Source organism: Fringilla coelebs, assembly GCF_963513975.1.
Source record: "Fringilla coelebs genome assembly, chromosome: 18".
Taxonomy (NCBI): domain Eukaryota; kingdom Metazoa; phylum Chordata; class Aves; order Passeriformes; family Fringillidae; genus Fringilla; species Fringilla coelebs.
This window is the reverse complement of record NC_140044.1, coordinates 1,833,463-1,848,277: the sequence shown is the minus strand read 5'-3', so window position 1 is coordinate 1,848,277 and position 14,815 is coordinate 1,833,463.

The window sequence follows — 14,815 nt, the reverse complement described above, 5'->3', positions numbered from 1 at the left end:
GTGGGAGCTGATGGCCAAAATGATGTGGAATGAAGTGGTGAGTCCTGCCTGGGCCTGTGGGGCACACAGGGGGGGTCTGAGCACCATGGTGTGGGTCACAGGGACTGGGTGCTGCTGCTGGAGGGGACACCAGGGTGGTGTGGGCCCTGCAGCCCCCCCGGGCCCTGCAGCCCCCCTGAGCCCTGCAGCCCCCCTGGGCTCTGCTCTCCTGGGTGCCTTCCCCAGGCTGAGGATCCCTCGGGTGGTTTCAGCTCAGCCACGCAGAGCTGGCTGTTCAGGATCTGTGAGCTCTGCGCAAATCTCAAGCCAAGGGGCAGCTCCAGTGCTGCCTGAGGAGGTGCTGAAGGTGAGGACCAGGACAGGATATTGTGTGTGCTTGGTACCTGTGAGTGCCAGGCTCTGTTTGCTGCCTCCAAGCAGAATTTTGGGGTTTCAAGCACTGTCCAAAATAGCGAAACTCTGGTGTGAATGTTCAGAGCAGCATCACCAACACTTGTTTGAGGGCTCTTTCTCTCTGCTTTTAGCAAATTGCACCTTTAGATCCATCTCTGACTGCTCTGTGTCCTGAAATTGCAAGGAAGCAACTCGTTCTCACTTAGGAGGAAGAGCTAATATTAAACCAGCAAACAGATTCTTCTCTCCCTTTGTGAAAAAGGAAAATATGCAAGTGCTTTCCCGAGCAGATTTCTCTGTTCATTTGCACACACTTGAGAAAAGTGCATTTAATTAGGATTAGCAAGTCTCTAAATTGCAGATGGTTCTCAGGGGAAAAAAATAGTTATGAGTGCATTCATGACATTAAAATCAGTACATTTAATTCAATTTCATCTTAATATTAATTCATAACATCTAAAGTAGTAGTTCCTACTGAAGATATTCATATGATCCAGGATTACTGGGGCAAATGAGATCTGGCAGTTCCAAACAGGCTGCAGCATGATTACCACGTGTAATTATGCAGATTGAGTAACCACGTGCTAATTGCAAGAATGCCCATTTTGACACGTGGTATCTGGAACGAGGGTCAGCTGTGTGACAAGCTTTATTTGGTTTGGAGTTCTTTGTTGGTGGACACAGAGTCCAGGCTTGGGTCAGGAGTGAAGTACAGCACAAATCAGGAATTAGGGGAGCAGCTGGAGCAGAGTTCCACGGAGGAGGCTGCTGGGATGAGCATCCCAAAACACAGAATGCTCTGGGTTCGGGCTTCTCCTCCTGAAGGATCCAAAGGGGAAGGTGAGGTGTCCTCCCAGCCCACCCTCACTGTGGGATCAGTTCTGTCCCAGCAGCTTTTTATCCTCCTCTGTGTGTGTGAAATCAAAGCCCCCCAATCCACTCCAGCCCTTTCTGCCGGGCAGGAAATCTGGACTTTGGGAATAACATTCCCTCCCCAGAAGTTCCCCCCTTTGCTTCCCCTCCGTCTACACCTTTTCCCAGCACTCAGAGCTCCATCCTGCAGCCCGCAGGAGCTCACCTGGGCTGTTTTAACACCTCTCAAATGTCCTGAGCCTCCGGGGGATGCAGAGAGCTTCCCTGCGTGCTGCATCCCGAGAGAATCCCAGCGCCCGGGGGGCACCGAGTGCTCCAGGGGCTGGGAAAGGCTCTGGGGACAGCATTCCCTGTGCCAGGGGAAAGGCACGGCAGCAGCATTCCCGGTGCCAGGGGAAAGGCACGGCAGCAGCATTCCCGGTGCCAGGGCAGGGCTCCGGAGCTCCATTCCCATTCCGGGAACACCATTCCCGGTGCCAGGGCAGGGCTCCGGAGCTCCATTCCCATTCCGGGAACACCATTCCCAGTGCCGTGCCAGGGCTCTGCAGCTCCATTCCCATTCAGGGCTCCGGGAACACCATTCCCAGTGCCGTGCCAGGGCTCCGGAGCTCCATTCCCATCCAGGGCTCCGGGAACACCATTCCCAGTGCCGTGCCAGAGCTCCGGAGCTCCGTTCCCATTCCAGGAACACCATTCCCGGTGCCGTGCCAGGGCTCTGGAGCTCCATTCCCATTCCGGGAACACCATTCCCAGTGCCGTGCCAGGGCTCCGGAGCTCCGTTCCCGCTGCCCGGCGCTCCCGGCCCAGCATTAGGTGGCGGTGTCGGCCAAGCAGCGGAGCCGGAGCCGCGTCCCGAGCCCCGGTCCCTGTAGATTCCCGAACGAGTCCGAAATCGCGCAAAAGCCGCCGCTGGAGCCGGCGCACCCCGCAGGAGGGAGGCTCTGACCCGCCCGGCGATCGGGAGCGGCGGCATCGCCCGGAGCTCCGGGCACAGGGACACGACAGGAGCGAACTCGCCCGTCCTGAAAGGTTACCCCGGATTTTCCCTCCTCTCCCCATCGATATTTCCTGAAATGCGTTGCCACCGAGCGGATTTAGCTGCTGGCAGACATTATTTGTGCCTGCTGGAGATCCTGCAATTAATGAAGGGATGTGGCTGTGACGGGGGACATTTCACCAGGACAGACCCTTCTGCATGAGCAAATGCAGTCGCATAAATAATTGTGGGGCACACTGGCATTTAAAACTCATTTTGCTCATGTAAAATGTTTTCATTAATCCTCTCTGAAAGTCATGACCTAATTACCGATTTTTTGTCTTGTTGAATAATTACAAAGAACTTTCCTGTGATTTCATCCCTTCAGTGGAACAAGTGGGAAAGAGTGAACAGGCAGAGCCTGAGCTATCCATGGAAGCCAAGGAAACCACAGGCTCCTTGGTTTACTGATCATTCTGGAAAATCAGGAAAGAGCTTGCACTTAAAGAAAAAAAATAAAAGCAAAAAAAACCCCCAAAACTTTAAAAAATCCAATTTTGTCATGGAATATTATTTCAGTTTAGGGTAGTTCTGAATTTTTAATATCTATATGTATGCTCTCAAAAGTCTAATTAGACATTGCTAAATAAAGTAGATCTGAGCAAACCCAATGAAATTTTAATGTCAAAGTTGAGCATAAATAGTTTGGGAAAAGAGAAGATCAGAACTGAGTGAAATGATAATTAATGCTGAAATACATTTTCACCAAACTTGATTTTTTTTTTTTGGCCTTCTGTTTCTTTACAGCCCACTCCCCCAGAACCTCCTGAAAGCTCCCAGCTTTCCAGCAGCAGGCCAGGACATTTCCTGCCTCTGGGATGGCTCCTGCTCTCAGCTGGTGGCTCTGGGTTCTCCAGGGAACATTTCCAGGCTCAGCTTTGGGGCTTTTCCACCTTGGTGGGACACCTGCCCCTGCTGGAGCTGGGCTGGCTCCGTGTGCTCAGGGAGGGGCTGAGGATGAGCTGGGCATTATTAATTTCAGTTTCCTTTTGGTTCCCTTCAGGGCTGTGTTTGGGGCTGGATCCCTGCTCTCCCTCCAGCTGCTCTGTGAGGTTCAAAGGTAATTGAACTCAGCATTTCTCTTCAAAGTGGGTCTGTTAAAGTCTCTTTTGGCAGAACCTAAATCTGGGCCTTTGACATTTTGACAGAATCTGTTTTCAGATTGAAAAATCTCTTTCCTGATAAGATTTTGGGTTGTTTTCCTGTTTGACTCCAAAAGCCTGAGCAGATCATCTTTAAAGCATTAGCACAATTGCTTACAGATGGACTTTTCATATAAAAATGTGATTTCCCCCTTCTTCAACCAGGCATTATTGCTGTTTGCCTGGGCTCAGGGGCTTCTCCTTTTGTTAATTTAACCTCAATGTGTTCTGGATGAGTTTAGCCAGAGCTATGGTGTTTTATTAGCTTGGAAAAACAAGCAAACAAAATTCTTTAACACTTGTGACACTGTTCAGCTCTTGGCAGTTAAAGGGGAATATTGAATATATTGGCGCACAAAATGCTTTGGGTTTGGGTTTGGTTCTGGATTTTTATTTTTTTAAAGATTTGTTACCGACTTTTGGCACTGGATTTATAGAGCCCAGTCTCAGGACACCTTCATCCCACCTGAGCTGCCCCACACCACTGACCTGCACACTCAGAAAGCCAGATTGAGTGAATTTGGTTGTGAATGCTTTAAAAGTAGAAATAAGTGATAGTTGGACAGCAAAAAGCACTTTTTGGTGGAGGCCATGACTGGTAACTGAGGAGCTGTAGCTGTACTTGCATCATTATAAATTAGAGTTGAGCATTAATGTAAAGCTGGCACATATTTACATATATGTAAAAAAACAAACGTATTTAAGGTGGATTTTTGTGGGAAATCTGTCTTTGATGTAATTTAAGGCTTCCTTGGTGCAGTGCCACCTGGAATGCCCAACCCCAGGGGTGCACCCTGCTCTGCCTGGTCACTGCAGAGCACCAAGGGGGCTCAAGGCCTCCAGGCAGGGAGCAGAGTTCACATTTCAGGGTTTCAGGTGTGTTTTGTAGGGCAGCCAGAGGAGGTGGCAGAGGCCAGGTTACCACTCAGGCTGCAGCAAACTCTGCCAAAGTCCTAAATTTTACAAAATTACAAGGTCTGGACCTTGCTCCAGGAGCCTGGCGTGGTCTGCAGTGCTGAGAGGAATTAAAGGATTTGAGGGGTGTTTGCCCAGGCACAGCTTGGATAAATCTGCTCTAGGCACAGGGCTGGGGTTAAAGTACCAGGGCCACGGGGAGCTGGGGACCCCTGAGAGCTTTTTGTCCCCAAAAGATTGGAACCCCAGAGGAGCACATCCCTTTTGATACTCATGTGTGGTGCCAGCTGTGCTGTGATCACCAGAGCCAGGGGGCACCAGCAGCCAGGCCCTGTGTGATGAATTTGGGATGTTTCATTTGGCTGTTTGTCCCTGCTGGGACAGAGCCCTGGACCTGTGGATGGAGGGGGAGTCCCAGCCCAGCGCTGTGTGCCAACCATGGGGTCACCTACCCATGGGATGGGATGGGATGGGATGGGATGGGATGGGGATGGGATGGGGATGGGATCACCCAGCCCAGGAACTCATCCAGGTGGGTTTGGGGTGTCTCCACAGGGGGACATCCACACCCTCCCTGGAGCTGTGCCAGGGCTCTGCCCCCTCCACAGGAGGTTTGCCCTGATGTTTGGCTGGGTTTATGTTCCTTGTTCCTCATCCCACTCGTGTTCATCCACCACGTTCTCCCTCATGCCCATCCCCTGGGAAGAGCCTGGCAGCCCCTCCTGGCACTGCCTGCAGAAATTTCCATGGATTGGTGGGATGTCCTCTCTGGTGTCACCTCTCCCCGAGCTGTGTCCCCCCCTGGTGCCAGGCTCTGCTCTCTGTCTGCCCCGTTCCAGGGCTGTCCCCGAGCCCTGGTGCCCTGGCCCTGGGTCCCTCCCCAGCCCCCAGCCCCTCTGCCAGACCATTTCAATTGTAAAACACTCAGCAAAGGTAGGCAGAATTAAATTTATTCCTGAATTGTTGAATAATGTAATATTCGTGTTGTACATAAAAGAATCACAAACCACCCAGCCTGATTTTCCTAGGAAAACATTTAACTTTTATTAAATCAAGACAGTTTTGAGGAGCAGAGAAAAAAAATGAAAGCAAAAAACAACTGAACCAGCTTTCAAAGCTGCCCTGTAGCCAAAACATCCATCTGAGAAGCTGAAGGGTTGATTTTATTTGTTTATTTGTTTGTTTGTTCTTCTGCTGGAGTGAATCACCAATAATTAAAAAACAAAAATAAAGAGAGAAGAGCGAGTTCAACCCTTGGAATAAATCAGAGCTGTCTCTGATTTACTCTCCCCAGGCTGCTGGGAGCTGCCTCCAGCTGAGCTGGGGTCTCCAGGATTTGGGAATGCTGTGCTGGGGGCACCAGGGCTCTGGCACAGGGGGGACGTGGATCTCTGGGGATCCCTGGGGATTCCTGCAGATCCCTGGGCATCTTTGGGGATCCCTGGGGGTCTCTGGGGATCCCTGGGGGTCTTTGGGGATCGCTGTGGATCCCAATCCCACCCCCACAGCTCGGGGGGGCCATAGGCAGGGGAACCCCCCTCCCAGCCCAGCAAATTCCAGCGTTGTGGGGCACTGGAATCTCTGGGGTGGGAGCTGCAGGTGAGCCCCCCTTCAGGCAGGATTTGGCCCCGTCCCTCTGAAACATTCCTGAGCCATTCAGGGCCCTTGCAGGGAAGGGGCAGAGGACCAGAGCTGGAGTTCAGCCAGAGAGGCGAGACAAAGCCCAGGGGAAGGCAGCAAACCTGTATTGGCAGACAGCAAGATAAATTGGATGATCTAATAGTCCTTTTCCATCTCGAAGTTTTATGATTCATTTGTTATTTTAGCCATCTATATATATTTTTTATTTTACCCTAGAGGGGTTTCTTGAAATGTGTGCAATATATTCCTTAAAAAAAAAAAATCACTTTAAGAAGAAGCGAAGAGGTCAGTGCTGCAGGATCAGGGGCAGCATGGGGTGTGCAGCACAGGGATGGGATGGGATGGGTGTGTCCCCCCACCCCAGAAAAAACCCCACAGCCAGAGGAGGGAGAGGGGAAGACTGGGAGAAACCAACACAGGCTGGTGGTTGGTGTTGTTTTTCACCCCCTCTTTTTCTTACTTTAAATGATTATTATTGAAGGGAAAAGAGCTAGCAGAAATCCTGCGTGAGTTTTACTGAAACAGGAACATTCCTGTGGTTTTTTCACTCCCACAGCATCTCCAGGTCAGTCTTTTTCTTTCTCTGCAGAGAAAGAAAGGCAAAAAAAAAAAAAAAAGAACGAAAGAAAAGAAAAACCCACACAAAAATCAATCCATCAAATGTCATTACAGATTTATTAAGCCTGATGTAGAAAGACTTTTAACAGTAACATCTTCAGAAAGCATAAAAAGAGCACTTCTGTTCAGTCTTGTGCTTTGAAAATCTAAATATATTTTTATCATATAAATAATTCTTTTCATGTTTTAAGTGCATCTGTTTTTTTTTCTTTTTTTTTTCCTTTTTTTTCCCCTTTTCAAATTTCCATTTTACAATTGGCCAAAAAAACTGAAGTCTGCATTGACTGAAATGAAGCCATTTGCAAAGCTAATGATGTTGTGAAGCATGTCTGTGGTGAGCCATATCAGCTAGATTTCAGAAAGGTAGTTCAATGAGTGCAGCATTAAAATGAGGGACAGCCTCCAGCAAAATCATAATTGAACACACCCAAGTCCTTAATGTCTGCAGTTGGGTTTCCTGATGCAAATTACGATAACATTTCAGATGTGAGCAGTCGCTTTCCAGTAGCTGCAGTGGAAAAGAGACATTTTATGCCACAAAGGGAAGAATTACCATGTTTAAAAATGTAAATAATATATGTATAGAAACCTTTTTTATGGAAATGAGGCATTCAGGATTATGTGAACAGTTTGGGCTATTTTTTTTTCCTTTTAAACACAACAGATAAAGATGTGTGATCTATTATTCAGGGCTTTAATTACAGTTCTAAAACTGCAGTGATTTTATTAAAAAAAAAAATCCCTGGGCATAAAAAGTAATGTTTTCTGTGGGAAAGTTGAGGGATTTTTTTTTTATACAATGTATTTACCGTGGTGAAAATACAGAATAAAAAAATCAACGTTAATAGATTTCAATGCTACAAAATCATACACAGAAATACATCTTAAATGCTCTGGAATGCAGTCATCTTCCTGTAAATCAGAAAAGGCCTTAGATAAATAGGTTTGACCTGATTTAAATTTAATGAGATACATAGTCCTGATTGTTAATAATTGGTTTGGGGGAACCCAAAACAATAAAAGCAATAATCTCCTCTAGTATAAATTATACGAATTTATTTAGCAATCAACCGAAGGGAGGAGGGGGAGAAAAAAGCCATTAACATTATCAATTTGTTTAGTTGAAGTTAGTTATAATAAGCAAATAATTGGAAGCCGAATTGCCAGGCAGGCTTGGAGAAAGTGAATCTTGGGAAGAAGGCTGTGTGTGATGAAGCTCTGGGGCCACTAGATGGTATGGTCCTCCCAGCAGAAAGGGCTTTTTCCAGGCTAGGCCCATTCATAATCATCCAAACCAAGTGAAACATGGTTTTGATTAAAGCAGCCTGTTGGCTCAATAATCTCAGTAATTTTAAAAACATCCTTAATGTGGAAGAAGAACACTGCAATGTCAGAGATGGCCTTGGGGCCCATTATAAACAGCAACAAAATAAATAAGGAGAAGAAATGAGAGGTCATGAAAACAAAATTAAGCTAATGTTTCAAATTTTGACAATTATGAATTGTTCCTCCAAGAAGACATTAAAAAAAATAATTCAGGCACTATTAGATAAAATACGAAGAGAATAATTGTACATGTATGGGTTTCCCATGGGACTAAGCATGCTTTAAAAGCAAAACTTGACTTAGATTTCCCCTCTTCCCCCCGCCCCCCTTTCTAGCCAGCAATTGGGCAGGTCTCATGCAAACACAGACTTGCTTCTCCGAGTTCCTCCAAAAACTCCTCTCTAATTCCTTTTTGAGCCATTAAAAGATGATGACCAAGAAAACAAACAAACAAAAATTACAAGTGTATTTTCTATGAAAAAAAAAAATATCCCCCAGTATGGACCTTTTTTTTTTTTGTAGGAAACCGAAACAAGCAAATATAACAAAATCTGTGTTCATAACATGGCAATATAGTTAATATATACAAATATGTACAGTATAAAAATGCATCAAAGGCGCAACTTTTCATCCAAACAAGCTGCAGTGCCCGAGGAAGAGCAGCTTGGCCCCCTCCCCTCTAAGTTACAGGCAATATGTTCTATACAGCATGCACTGGGTACAAAATGAGTGCAGGAGCACCGAGACATTCGCCAGGGAAAGTCACCACCAGCCCCTCGCGAGGGAGTCCCGGCTGCGTTGTTCATATAAAAAATGGGTTTAATCTTGCCTTTTTTTGCCATTTGGAGTATATACATTTGGGGTTGTTTTTAAAGAGAAATGAGCTTTTGATCCTTTATTTTCCTTATTGTTTTCGAAACAGGATCCTAACACCGCAGGTCACAGATGGAACCTGAGGATGCTGCCAACAACAAACGTGTGACGAAGCACCAGCGCTGGGGCAGAGCAAACCCAAATCCAAATTCACCAGTGTGGCCAGCTGTGCTCCATGACTGAAATGGGGGTGGGTCCCTCCTGGTTCGTGCTGACGTGTTCCAGGTAACAAAACCCAAAACAAACACACAGAGTAAAAGACCAACAAAGGATTAAGAAGAGGTGCCTGAGCACAAGACAAAAGGGCGCATTGTACCAGAGACATAGGACAGAGAAGTACCCTGAGCCAAATAAGAACTGTTGAGCTTGTCAGCTTTTGCAACCTGTATTGCACATTCCAGCATCTGCTGCGGGGTAGAGCCAAGATCCTGCCCTGCACATCCTGCAGGCTCCTGCTGCCAGCAGTGCCCAGCTGCTGCCTCAGCCCCGGAGCCGCCGCCTGCTCCTGCAGGGATGCACAAACACGCTCCCACCTGTGTGCCCGTGTCTGATGGGTGCTGTGGAAATGCCTGTGTGCACCTGCCTGTCCTCCTGGACACACACAGGTATGCCATTACCTTAAATGTTACAGCTTCTAAGGGAAAATATCACCCCCAGAGATCTCCCACGTTTCAGGCAGCTGGGAGGATGCGTGATGCCGTGTGGGGATGCGGAGAGCGTTCCCTGCCTTTAACGTGGCTGCATTTTTGCAAGATGCTATTTTTGTTTTCTTCATGAAATACTGATCGTTTTTCCCCTGCTATCTCATCTAAGGAATCTAATGAAAGAATTTGTTGCCTTTACTTAGATCAAAAAAGGAAAGGGAAAAAAAGTTTGCTCAGCTCGATGGTGTGAAGTGGAGCTGTGCGATCCGCCAGGATTAGTGTTTAATCTGTTGTCTCAAACAGGGCTTTTTACAAAGGCCTGAAGACATTTCATGAGCTGAGAGTGATGATGAACTGGAAGTTTATTACTCTGCAGTTAAGTCCAGTGGTACAGCGAGTTCACTTTTAAAAATACTCTCCAAGAAAATATTGTGCAAACATTTTGGTACAAGAAATAAGTGTTGTCTGAAACCTCATCTACTCTTCACATCCCTTCTGGCAGAATGAGAGCAAAAAATCCACCAGTAGACTGAAGGATACTGGGATGAAAGTGCTTGTACTGGTATAAAAGTGGTCCAGCAGAGCAAAAGGAGCTGTACCACTATAAAGTGCTTTATAGTGATACAACTGGTGTTATTTTACAAGCATGGTCACATCGATACCAAAGTTTTGCAATCACCTCCCTGACATAACTAAAAACCTTCTCAAGTGCAGGAGATTTAATTTGCCTGGAGCTAGAGACTGAGGTTTGCTGGACTTGTTTTCAAAAATGCCTGAATATGTTCAGAATCTGAGGTTGGGACCACGAGGATGGCATTTGGAGCTGGGTAGACAGAGGGTAAATCTGCTGGATTTGAAAGGGTGGCTCTGGATTTACACAGGAATAAATGCATCCAGTATCTGGCCTCTGTTTTTCAGACATTGGACTGAAATGGGAGGGAGGTGGTTGCAGGGAGGATCTGGGGGATGTGGCACAGCACATGTGGGGTGCGAAGGTGAGTCAGCTTCCAAACTCATTATTTTTATTGTTTTATTCTTTCACTTTCCTTCAGAAGACAACTGGAGGATAAGAAGTCTAAATTGTGTGTTCTTTCCACTGCAGGAAATAATAAAGAAAATGAAAACCCAGGAAGCATTTCTGGAATAATAACCCAGTGTCTCACCCAGGGCCATCAACCAATAGGCTGGTCTTGAGTCCAGGTGCTGACAAATTAGGACCTCATTGATGAAATGTAATTGAAATCTGCCTTTAGATGCATGCCCTTTATACTTTTGTTATGTTTAAAAATATTGCACTTGCTGTGGTCCAAACTGACACAAATGGTCAAAGGCTGGACTCGATGATCTTGGAGATCTTTCCCAGCCTAAATGATGCTGTGACATAAAAAAGGCTCTGTTTGCACCCACAATGTCCAACTCAAACTCTTCAGCGCCGTTATGGAAATGTTCTTAGTTCTAGTCAAATTCAGGAACTTCTTGCTGACCATTTCCAGCTGGGGACAAGAAAAGTTGTGACCTGTGGGACAAATTGTGATCGGGGGCAGAAAAGCCAGGTGAGAAAAACTCCAGTGTCAGTGACCCTGCTGTGAAACCCAGTGAGGAGCTGGTCTGGGGACTCTGGGGTGGCCAATATCCAGGAGTTACAGCTCCATAATTCCTACCCCGACTTCCTAGGAGCAGAAATGACACGTCTGTGCGGGGAGAAGGTGGGCACATAGCAGTAGCACTTGCTGACAATCCATGGAAGTGGCTCTCTCGGTGCTCCTGCTTGGGGACAGATGGCCTTTAAAGCCTGCTGTAATTGCAACGTATTGATCTGGAATCTGTGATCAATACTGTCTTTATAGAGAGAATTTTAAATATAAATTGCATCGTATATCTGTTGGTGAGGACAAAAGCCCTGTGTGATGGAGATCTCCCTCCACCAGCCCTGGAGTGATGATGGAAAATGGACAGGGGACAGGGGACAGCCCAGCCAGAGCTACCTCTTCAATCTCTGCCAAAAATCAGGCTGCCTTCCTCATTCCCTGGTGTTCTTAACAGGTTTGATCCCAAAATAACACCCCCAGCATGACCCTGAGTGTCTGGATGAGGCTGAGTCAGGCTGTGGGGAGCCAGCACAGAGCCAGTGACCCCTCAGCAGCTCCCACACAAAACCCCAATATTCCTTTTTCCTGGTCACCTGGGGCAGCTCCTTTCCCATGCAAATCCTGCACGGGTCCTTCCCAGTGGGAATATCCCCTTCTGGTTTAGGAGCTGAACTGTGGGTATGAAGTAATCAATAAATATGGCACTTTATCAAAACATGATTAAGGAAAGAAAAAGAGGGCAAAAATTAGGGAAACAATCCTGCCATTTGAATGCATGAGAGTTGGCTCAATAGCCTGTAAAACTGGCTTGGAAGGCTTCACCCCCTATCGTGCTAATATATAATTATTGATTTTTAAAATGACTTTTTATATCCTCCCTGATCTCTAAAAAAGCTGGGGAGGTCAGTCTTGTAAATACTTTTACAAGTAGGTAATAAAACCCATAATAACTTGCATTGACAAGTAATTACTGGGCAGGTTTGTTAGCAGATTCTCAAAGATATTCTTTTAACCCAACAATTACTATTGTACTAATGACAGTCATTTTTAAAGTTAAGTGTCCTTCTCCCTCTCAGCTTAAGTAACAAAAACCTGGAAAAAACACCTGAGACTGATCCACTGAAATTCTTCTATATTAGGCCCCAAAGGGATGCTAATTACATCTCCCTGTTTTAAAATAGAACATCTTTTTTTTTCTGGTGATATGGCTTATTTTGACATGGATGGTGGCAGGAAGGGAGCTCTGGTTTCTGAATAAATCTTTCAAAGCAGTGTGTAAGGGTAACAATTCTTCCTGCTTTATTTCAGTGCAAGAGCATAAACAGCTTGGATATGTGGTGTATCAATATGCCACTTGTTAATAAGCAAGGGCGTGAATCATAAATATTCGGCTGTTTGATCACCAGGCTTTTAATTAATGTTTTGATGATCTCCAATAAGAATAAAAGTCAGAACGATAGATATTGAGTAGCGACGACAGAGAAAAGATGCAATGATTTTTTGTGCTACCTGATTTATATGACAGAAAAACTATCAACTCATCCAGTTTCGTACAGAGAAAGAGAGGAGAGATGTATATTTTCCCTTCTTTATATCATATTGTAAAAAAAAAAATAAAAATCACTTAATTCAAATGTGTACCTAAAACGTTCCCCGAGGACAGCAATGCAGGCAAAATGATCAAGCTTTAGCACCGTGTGATAAAGGTTTGTGGCCAGATTTTTAAACAGACTAGCTGCTCCCACACAGTGAAGACTCCTGAGCAAAACCTGACCTCCCTCAGGGGGTTTGGCCTTTCCAAATCTCCCCAAACCTTTGCAGCTCCGGGGTCCGGGTGGGGCTGTGAACCCTATGGTCACCCTGAGGCCACCACGAAGGCTTATTTCCTGCCAAAACTGAGCAGCTGGTGCCCCAGATAGCCCCAGCTCCGGGTGCTGGGGGCTGGCTGGGGACCCCAGTCCTCCTTTTAGTGGGAAGAGGCTCCCGAGAGCTCTCCGTGCGGGAATTCCTACAGCCTGCCCTTGCCACAGGTGCAAACCCCTGCATGGAGAATCCAATTAAAAACCAGCCAAACTCCCGGCTGTGGCAGCACCAGGGTGGGAGCTTCACCTGCCACGTGCTGCCAGCAGCCCAGTATTTTCTCCCTGAACCCAAAAGCTCAGGGAAAGGAGCCACACGGGCAGTTTCTCCCCCAGGCAATTTTTTTGCAGCGCTCGTGGCCTTTGGGTCGGCACCACAGGCCCCACCTTGTGCAACTTCACCTCATAACTCTGGCCTGGGCTGTGCAATTTAACAGCTTCTGAGGAGCTCGATGCTAATGCATTGATTTTGCTTTAATAGAATTTTGTTGTCGATGGCCGGTGCTCAGCACGGTGCAGGCTTCAATCTTAACCCATCTGAAGGCTCTGCTCGTTTCCAGTTGAGCTCCGTTCATTTCCAGTTGAATAGGTTAAGCAAAGACAGACCTCACTGTTCTCAATTCACTTTATGATCCTCCCATCATAAAAAATAATATCAGCACCTTGCTTTTCATGTCAGAACTACATTTGAGCTGCTATTCCCTATGCCCATGAGTAAATCCCATAAAAGCCGCCCCGTTGTACTGTCGCTATTTTTCCTTGTGGATGATTGATTGATGGATGAGTGCTGACACTTCAATGAAGCTATTTCGACTGCCATCTCAATCCGATGATGTGAGGGGTATATTTTCTGTCCATGCCTCATTACTTCAGAATGACATTCCTGGAACTTCATTTACTTTTTCCCTCCTTCCCTCAAGCGCCATATTTTTTCCCATCTAGGTTATGCATGCCATAAAAAAAGCAATTTGCTATTATATGTGGCATAAGGGCAACACTTTCCCTAGGAGGTAAATAAGAAGGGCCTTTTTTTCTCCTCCATGTTGAGTTTAGGGATCATGTCAAAATTTCCCAAGCAGTGCCAAAACAGGCCCTTCTGCACAGGCCACAGGGAAGGCAGGGAACGTATTTAATCTGATTTTGTGACTGCTGCACTTCAATTACAACCTTGAACATCGTGAACAAAACAACAGGAAAAGACACTCCAAAGCCCTTTCTGATTTGAGAAAGAGCCTCTTCTCCACTTGTGCCTCGCATACTTTGAATATTTCATTTGCCACGGAATAGCGATTTACAACTTGATCCAGACTTATTTTTCCTTGGAGAATAGGGGAAGTTCATTGTTAAATGCAGAGATGGATTTGTCTACTGGAGGTTGTTGTCTCTGAGCGAGAGCAAGCAGGGCTGCGCCTGGATTTCCAAGCAGTGCACTAGGAACAGTGGGACTCGTGACATTGGCATATCCTGGAAGATTCTGGGAGTTGACTTGGGACCCGATTTTAATCTGTGTAATACAGTATTCCCGTTAATAATAATGTATAATTAAGACATCCGTTAAAAATCCATAACGTTAATTTAATGGAGAAAATCTAATACAGTTCTATTGGAATTTTTACGTTAAATTAACTTTAACGGGCTTTTAATGGATGTCTTAATTAGATCTCATTATTAACGTGAATATTCCACAAATTAAAATTGGGCCCTCGAAGTTTTAATGAAAAAAGTTACAAGCACAAATTTGAAATTGCCATTTTTGTAGCCCCCTTCTCCCAGGTCGGGGTGGGTTTGAAGGCACGGCCGGCAGTGCTGGCCGGGCCGGACAGAGCTCGGACACCAGATTCTGATCCCAGTTTTGGTGGCACAAACCCAAAGTCACTCTGTTGACCACAACAGAGCTTCAGATTTA